General features: G+C 35.9%; 1 long non-coding RNA gene and 1 pseudogene across 3 annotated transcripts; both read left to right on the top strand.

The window, feature by feature from the left end:
• The first annotated feature begins 1,653 nt into the window (after positions 1 to 1,653).
• Positions 1,654 to 4,897, top strand: LOC113316556 (annotated as a pseudogene).
• A 1,351-nt stretch (positions 4,898 to 6,248) lies between these two features.
• On the top strand, positions 6,249 to 8,953 carry LOC113316939. 3 transcript variants are annotated; one of them, XR_003343110.1, is made up of 7 exons: positions 6,249 to 6,506; positions 6,600 to 6,642; positions 6,906 to 6,956; positions 7,064 to 7,126; positions 7,248 to 7,399; positions 8,276 to 8,361; positions 8,772 to 8,953. It is a non-coding gene; the product is annotated as an uncharacterized LOC113316939 (long non-coding RNA). The 3 variants fall into 3 exon arrangements; XR_003343111.1 differs by having other exon boundaries at positions 6,906 to 7,126; positions 7,248 to 7,327; XR_003343109.1 differs by having other exon boundaries at positions 6,906 to 7,126.
• The last annotated feature ends 307 nt before the right edge of the window (positions 8,954 to 9,260 follow it).

Below are 9,260 nucleotides of genomic sequence, written 5' to 3'. Positions count from 1 at the left end.
TCTTGTAATGGAAATTCTTTGTGTACCGTCTCTATCTTCTTGCATTCATAATTTCTTTTATGAATTCTCCCTGTTACTGTTGCTTGAAAATCTGCCTCAGAAATTGATACTCTAGATATACTATTACACTGTATATCCCCGCCTGTTCCTTGAATCGGTATGATTCGTGTTGTCTTCATGGATTCCTTATGATTGTTCCTCAATTTCCCTAAAAGTTTCAGATCTATTAACAGAAGTTATCATCCAGAGCTGTTTCTAGCGCCAAAAATGTAGTTGTAAGATTTCTTACAACTACACTCCACTAAAACTAATCCAATTTCCAAGTGATCATTATGAATTCTTATTTTATTAATTGAATATTGAGAATGTTTACAAGATAGATTCAAGTATTACAACAATTTTACTTGAAACCTAGATTCACTTCCGTTTCTCCCTCTATTTCTTGACCAAGACTTATCTTAGAACCTTTTACAAGTAATGACCTCTCTTCTTTATATAGAATTTTACATAGTGGATGACAGCTAAGATACCCACTATTTTCGGGATCACTATGCAACATATTCGCTCATATACAATTGCTCATCTTCGCATAGCATACCTCTTCGCACAGTTCTCCACACTTTACTCGTGACTTTGCTGACATCATCTGACGCGTCATCTCAACTTTGTCGTGTGCGATGCTCTTCGCTTAGGTTGTACTCTTTACTTCGCTTGATTACTAACGTGTGCGATATTTTACTCCTACATCAGCATAGCAGCACTTTCTGCATGCACGTACATATATACGATATCATATATGTGCGGGGTCTAATGCTGGTAAGCAAATATAATTTCCTAGAAGAATCATATGAATTCCTACTATGCGAATTAACGGCCCTTACAATGTGTTAAGAACCTTAAAAAACTATAAGCAAAATGGTAATGTGGCCTTTGGAATGAGTTTGGAGTCATTGACATATTGTCATTGAACAATTAACTTGTATCGTGGGTGCCTCAAATATGGAACGCACTACCCCATAGGATTAGTAATGAATTAGTAATATTATTATGTTTATGCCGTCGGGAAACAAAAACAATGCTGTTGGAAGTTCAAGTAATGTTAAGATACTACAATTCTAAGCCAATTATGCTCCAAACGTTTACTAATCACCCCACCCCTTTGAAGTATTCAAATTAGATTTTGCACTTTGTAGTCCAACCATGAAAATATACAACTGACTTTCAACACTGGTCTAATATGAGATGTAATTCTAAGAACGCCCTATTGTACATTCTCTAAGACTTTTTAAATTGTTACTCCCAGTATTATTCTTGGTTGATAAGAGTCGATTTTTATCCATTTAGGGACATTTGAAATCTAAACTGCAATATTTCGGGAGGTAAGAAATAAGGTTGATTCAGTACGATCTCCTGGCAAGTCTTGTGCATAATATAGCTATATACTGACTACTTCCATTGGGGACAACAGCCTATAAAGATAATGCTTCTATCTGTAAATGGATAAGTTGATAGTAAAGAATTCCCATCACTGTTAAGATGATGAAGACAAAACCAATTTGTGATCTTAAGCAAAATAGAGTTTTAATGCATGTTTTGTTTTTCTTTATTTACTTCAGTATTATGTTAACACATCGTCATGAAATGGTACTAGCGATGGGTCAAAATACAACAGATACTGTTGATGATAATAATGAGTTCAAAGTAGGGGTTGTTCTCGATTTTGATAGCTTAGTATCAAAGATTGGGTTGACATCCATGTCTATGGCTCTCTCTGACTTTTATTCTTCTACAAATGATACTCATAAGAGAAAGCTGGTTCTCCACACTAGAGATTCCCGTAGGGATATTTCTCATGCAGCTTCTCAAGGTATGTACAGCTTCCCTCTTCTCACCATGCATCATCTTTGCGATCTTCCCATGTTTCTCTATGGAAGTTCTAGATATATTAGCTTACTTTCTCTGTAATTTAAGTATAATAAAATGATTCCATAGATTTTTTAGTCTAGTTGGGTGCTAAACTATCTAGAAATGTCACCTAGCGGTTGCATACGAACCAGAACAGGCACCTATTAAGACTTACAAAGTCACTGACCTTTTCTCACAGTTTTATCATGGATTTTCTTGACCAAATGAAAGTGTGAAGCCAATTTTATAAGATCGATAACTAAAAGCCGTCTACGCATAATTCTCTTGGGAATTGTTTTCTTTAGATTGATATTCTTTTTCTTCTACATGTAACAGCTAATGATCTGATAAAAAATGTTGGAGTTCAAGCAATCATAGGACCATTAACATCATTACAAGCTATTATCATGGCTGATCTCGGAAACAAAGCTCGGGTTCCTGTCATTTCCTTTACCGCCACAAGTCCTACGGTTTCTACCTCTCGAAACCCTTATTTCTTTCGAACAACACAAAGCGACTTGGCTCAAGTAAATGTGATTTATGATTTAGTGAAAACATTTGGATGGAGAGATGTTGTACCCATATACGAAGACACGGAGTATGGAAGAGGAGTCATACCATACTTAACCGATGCATTCCAAGCCATCGATACCAAAGTTCCTTACAGGAGCGTAATTTCCCCCGCAGCTACTGATGGTGAAATTCTAAAAGCACTATACAAATTGATGGCAAGGAAGACTAGAGTATTTGTTGTGCACATGACACCATCCCTTGGAATACGTGTTTTTCAAAAGGCGAAAATGATTGGGATGATGAGTGAAGGGTATGCATGGATCATTATGTAACTGGATACTGCATAGATGTGTTCAAAGCTGCATTAGAGATGCTGCCCTATCCGGTTCCATATGAATTTGTTCCCTTCGAAAAAGCTGATGGTAGCACTGCCGGAACTTACGATGACCTAGTATATCAAGTTTATGCACAGGTTTGTATCATTACTGTTCTTTTTAAAATTTTCTTCTTCACAATACCAAATAGCCCACGCTGCACAGTCGTTGTCAGGTCAGATATAATTTGCTAATATACTAGCTAATCCCTTTTGTGCTCTTGGATTTGTGTAACAGAATTACGACGCTATAGTTGGAGATATAACAATTAGTGCAAATAGATCGGCCTACGTCGAATTTACATTACCTTATACCCCATCTGGGTTTTCGATGATTGTTCCGCTGAAGGAGGGCACGAGCAATAATCCATGGATATTATTTAAGCCTTTGAATGCACAACTCTGGGGAGTGAGTGTTTTATTTTTTATCTTTACCGGGTTCGTGACTTGGATGCTGGAACATGACCAAAATCCAGCTTTTCAGGGGAGAATTCTGCATCAACTCGAAACGATGTTCTGGTTCTTTTTTACCACACCTGCTTTTGCTGATCGTAATATCTCTTCGACTTTTTCTATCAATTGTAAATTTTAAATGTTAATTTGGTTCTTTTTCTCTTAAGTTTCTCAACTCATACTTTTATTTTCTCTTTCTCTTTTTTTTTTCTCTCGATATTTTTTCTATTTTCATTTGGTTTCTTTAATATTTGCTAATGAATTCAAGGCTAAAGACAGCTACTTATGTTTCAGAGCAAAGGGTGCACAACGGTATGGCTAAAGTTGTTGTGGTCATATGGGTATTTGTTTTCCTCATACTAAGTTCAAGTTACACAGCAAGTTTGACATCAATGTTAACAGTTCACCGGCTTGAACCTACTGTCACAGACGTACATGAACTAATAAAAAATCACCAAAATGTCGGTTACCCAGATGGAACATTTATATACACGATGTTGCGGGGCATGGGATTTGAGGAGGCTAATCTGAAACCCTACATCTCTACTGAAGATTTAAAGGAAGCTTTCACAGAATTGAGAAATAAGGAGGATCGTATTGTTGCTGGTTTTGGTGAAGCACCTTATAACAGACTATTCCTTGCAAAATATTGTCATCAATTTGCCTTGGTTGGACCAACTTACAAGACAGAAGGATTTGGTTTTGTAAGTCCCTCGCACTCGCCACCCCAATCCCTCATCATAAGTTTGTTTCGGTTTTAATGCACAGGATGAAACTCCGATTGACTCTTTGTACGTAAAATCATTAGACATGCAACCCTACGGGTTGTTATGTTGTTTCGACCCCACAGAGATCACCACTCAGAATACCCCAAAAACTATTGGGGAAAGAGCAAAGCCTGTTGCACCACTTTCCAACTAAGCTCTAAAGCATATTTATGTCTATTTTCACATAAACTCTTATGACTTTGCCCCTTCATAGTGTTTTTTTAATCTGATCCCCTTGCTAGCATCCTAGGACTGCACTGGAGGACTCTTGAGCAGCTCATACCTCTCTCTATAATACCTGCTTCCTTTTTTTTCAATGGGCTTCTCTATTTTTGTCAGGTACTTATATGTCTTTCTCTCTTTACATATTCCACAGGTATTTCCAAGAGGATCACCTTTGGTCCCTGATATTTCAAGAGCAATCTTAACTGTACGGGAGAGTGACAAAATTACAAGAATAGAACAAGCTTGGTTTGGGAACCAACAGAGCTGTGCAGACCCCAGCCCCATGTTTTTCTCAACTAGTCTCAATTTGGATAGCTTTTGGGTTCTTTTCCTCATAACAGGAATTCCAACAGCTTTAGCCCTTCTGGTTGGCATCCTGTTCAAGTGGGATACTCCACTTGTTAGAAAAATCAAAGATTTGTGGGAAAGCTTTCATGGTAACAACTCTAGTTTTGTTGAAGTGGCAACAAGCGTACGCGACGACGAAGGTCAGGGAACCTACCACAACCAGCCAAACAACAATGACAACGGTAAAGCGCCTCTGATTGAGCCAGACTCCAAGGGTAAAGGGCCGCTGATTGAGTCAGTGTCAAAAAATGAGAAATACAAAGGTTTGGATAACACGAATTCCTTACACCAAAAGTTGATCATCAAAGGTTGATTTTTGAGATCTGACCACAAAAAAAAGGATACTTGGGCATTTTTATTTATTATTCTTTTCTTGAGTCGAATTTTACACATCTAGCGTGTATAGTCGAAGAAATAACAATTCTGAGTGTGTTTTGTTTTAGAATATCCGTTGAAGTATCCTTGCATGCGCCTTGCGTTCGAAAATCATCCAATATTCTTTCAGTTTTTTACCAGATTTTCACAACTTGAATCAAACAATCTCCATTTAGTCTGATAGAGGGACAACAACTTGTTCCTTATCTAAGAGACTAGAAATTTGGGGCGATAAGTAATGGTTTATTTTTGTTTTTATTAAAGTGGATCCCTGTGAAAATTAGCTTGTTCAAGTAAAACATTTCATTCCATATGTATATGCCGTGTTTCATCTGGGTAATTTTGTTTTGAGCTTATTTTCACGGGGATTTCTTTTAATCTGTTTTGCTGCTGCTCACAACCTTGACCGTTGACCTGACATTGACTTCACAGAGCACTGGACTTGCTGGTAGACACTTCAGTGGGTAGGCTGGTGGCAGCTGAATAGTGGCCCAAAACAATAAAATTGCCCAATATGTGGCAATTTTATTCATGGTACAAATATCACCCCCTCTTAACCTCCAACTTGTTATGGGGTTAAGAAGTTCATTTTCCCTTTTATATTGATATCCAATGATTAAATTCACCCTCAAGAGTGATATATATTGTTGGCGAACCAAATAAGCGATTTCATTTGTTGTTTGTAGAAATTATTATCATAATCAAGACCCCCCCAAGAGTGATTTACTTTTGTTGAAGCGCAATGAAAGTTGCCTCCTTTGATAGTCGAAATCACAACCGAAACTGTAGCACCCCAAAGCTAGAGCTGACTAATCCAAGAGATTAACTAAATAAGAGGCACTAAAAATCTAAATCATTTACTTAAACAATCAATTAAGAAATTTGCTACAAAACTTAACCCAAAACTAGCCCCACTCAGAAATATATATACAATAACTTCTCTCGAATGATACATATACAATAATCATTTGGTTTACAAATACATCATCCCTAAAAGGGGTGAACTAGTGGAAAAGGGCTATTTGGGACACAATGAAACGACACAGAAAAAATATTGGGAAAGGACTACATATTGAACGTGTCTCTGACCAAAGTCAAAGCATTGTTGTAGCATGACTTTGATTGACTTATAGAACGACACGTTCAACGTGCACTTGACTAAGTCAAACACATCATTTTTGTCTGACTTTGTTTGACTTCTATAACGACGTGTGAATTGTAACATTTCGTTGGTAGATATTTTCGAGGAGATAGAAAAAAATAACTCTCTTAAACTCTTTCTCTTTCATTGTCGGTTCTTCTCTCTCTTTTTCCTCCCACACCAGAACCTTTTCTTCTCTCTTTTTCCTCTTCCGAATTTTTTCTTACCCAAGTTATATTAAAGATCATGAGAAGAACATCGTTTATGTTTGTTCTGAAGAACGGAAACCATTATAGTCACTTCTTCTTTGATCGTTCTTATTCAACTATATTTCGTTGATGTTAGGGTTATAACTAATTGTTCTTGTGAGAATTCTTTTTTTTTTTAGTTTCTGCAATTTCAGAAGGTAAAATTTATTGCAAATTTATTTATTTTTTTTTCCAATTTTTGTCTTTGCTATTTCTTGTTAGGGTTTGATAAATCTTGATTTTTGTTGTAGGAGCTATTAGAAGACCGATTGATCATCAATAATGGTTCACAAGGTAAATCTCTTTAACCCTAACTTATTCTTTTCATTTTCATTTCCATTTTGTTTAGATTTGTTGGTATATGTTTCTTATGACATAAATAATGTTGGGGTTTTGGTCTAATTATCGACTTTAGGGGTTTTCATGTTTAATCTGTTGATTTTATTTTTATGTTTTAATTTGATGATTCTTATTCTGATTTGGTAGATTTGGTGATTTTCATTCTAATTCGGACTTTTTTTGTTCAATTATTATTTATATTCTTGTTTGGCGTGTAGGATTCTAAGTATGTCTTCGTTGAGAGGAGGAACTGGAGTTGGAAAACAGATGTATGTCTTCATTGTGTGCATGAAGTGTCTCACTTAATAATTACTGGACGATTTTTGTTTTTATGATCTTATGTATGTTGGTACATTTCTTGTCGGTATGGATGCAGTTCATTTGGTTATAAAGTCAGAGATAAAGTTAATCGAAATGATTGTCTTTCTCACTGAATTAGGTGAGTCGATCTACAGATAAATCTTGATCTAACCAGCTTATTTTGGTTCATAAAAACTTGTATAACATCTGAAATTCTGTGGTGTAAATTTTTGATTGATTCTCTGTTCGTGTGACTGCAGAGTTGTCCTTCAAGGTGATGGACCTCTCTATGGAGATGCGGTGGACTTGTTTGCTCAAAGTTTTCTTGTTGCTGTTAGCGGTAATATGATGAGTCCAATATGCAACAACTCTTGTCTGCTTTGTCGTTTGAGTCATGTTCATAATCTGGCAGGTATAATAACATTCTCGAATGCGTAATCTGACAGGTCCTACATTTAGTAACCTATTCAACAATTCTTAGGTTCTTTCATGCTCCATTAGGGTACTGCACCATAAGATTGGTTTGTCAAAACATCATATGTGATAGGCCACTGTGGACTACTCTTTTTACTTGATTTTTCAGCTCTTGAACTTTAAATCCCTTAAACCCTCATGTCTACGTATTTTAATTAGTAATTGTTGAATATTTTCCTACACTGTCACCAACATTCATGTCTGCATGTATTACTAATTACTAATGTTTGCTTACAGGTCATACTAAATTCTGTATTAATTAAACGAACATGTTGGCTTATAGGTCATGCTAAATTTAAATAGTCTTTCAACTATATTAACAGTGACTAATACATATAAAAAATCCCTCCTTCAATTACGCATTGCATACATATTTTAGTGTAAGTATCATATTTTAGTGTAAGTATCATTGTTGGATAGATTCACTGATACCAATAACTACTTTTGGTGTGTAGGCTTCTGTTACAGGGGCCTTAGTTCCTAGGTTGTAGTCTCTCTATGGATTCGTTAAGTTTCGCTTACTTGTTCATATTATTTTCTTCTCAGGGTGTATATGCTCTCTATGTTACACAGTTTCAACTTTCAACGGTTACTGAAATTTTAACCTTGCTTAAGCATAAGAAAGGATGCTTTATAGAGACTGATCATGTTTTTCCTTTCTTGGTAATACTTCATTGCATGATAACAGGCCCCCTTGTCATGACTAGTTGGAAGTTAAATTTCATAACACTATTTACTTCCATTATGTGTTGCCTAATTATAAGTGGTATCAAATTCAGTCAGCCTCTAACTTCTCATTGTGTTTCCTATGTAGATGGATGGTATCGATGAATGTACACTAGATTATTTGTCCATGGATTTGTGGTGATGTTCTCAAGCATTGGGAACTTGTTAATAGTTGTGAGTATTGGTATCCTTTTGCAGTTTCTTTCCGTCATATGGATGCAAATAAAATACCATAGTAAACTGTAATAAACTCAAAGTGGGTGTGTAAGGCTAGTAGTTTCTGCACACCGGGGTGCTTGCGAAATCTTCTAAGGTTTAAGCTATATGTTCTACTTTTTGTGCGGTTTGTGTATTCACGATGATTCACTTAAGCATTTCAATACTTTGGCTTATGTTGTCATGAATTTAATTTCCGAGAATAGCTTGGATTCTTAGAACGATAAGGAGATAGAGCTGCTTGTTGTCATGAATTTACTTGTTGTGCTATTATTCAAATTTCATCATAGTATATATTCACTTTTCAGTGATTTTTTCAAAGTTGTGTTTTATACTTCAGTGATTTTGGCAGCTTTTGCTTGTTGTAGGTTTGTTGTTCTTTAAGTGTTGGCTCAGTTCATCATCTGGTAGGATCTCGTTTTGCTGGTTCACAAAACATAGTTCAGGCCTTTTTTTTTTTTTCTTTTGTGATTCCGAATCTAAGTGTAAATAGAGTTCAGTTATGAATTGTGTAACAAATACAATGGGTTTTATTCAACCATTTGAATTTGTAAATCCAAGTTTTATTTCAGGATAAATTGAGCTTAGTTCAGATTTATTTTATCCCAGTACTACAGACATCCAAATCTGATATGGGATTTAGCTGAATCAGCTGAATCTCAGAGTTATTTTTTTATATTATAAAACTACATCTACGACGTCATCCAGGTGTCGTGCCTAGCGACAACCATGAAGTATCGCAATTTTGAGTCAACTTGATAGTGTCGTTCTAGAAAAAGACACTGAATCTACGGCACTTTCAGCGGCATCTGTATAGTGTTGTATATATCGCTAATACAACACTTTCCTACTATCTT

The sequence above is a fragment of the Papaver somniferum genome, chromosome 10 (genome assembly GCF_003573695.1).
Source record: "Papaver somniferum cultivar HN1 chromosome 10, ASM357369v1, whole genome shotgun sequence".
Classification (NCBI taxonomy): Eukaryota; Viridiplantae; Streptophyta; class Magnoliopsida; order Ranunculales; family Papaveraceae; genus Papaver; species Papaver somniferum.
This window is presented reverse-complemented; position numbering and strand designations above follow the sequence as displayed.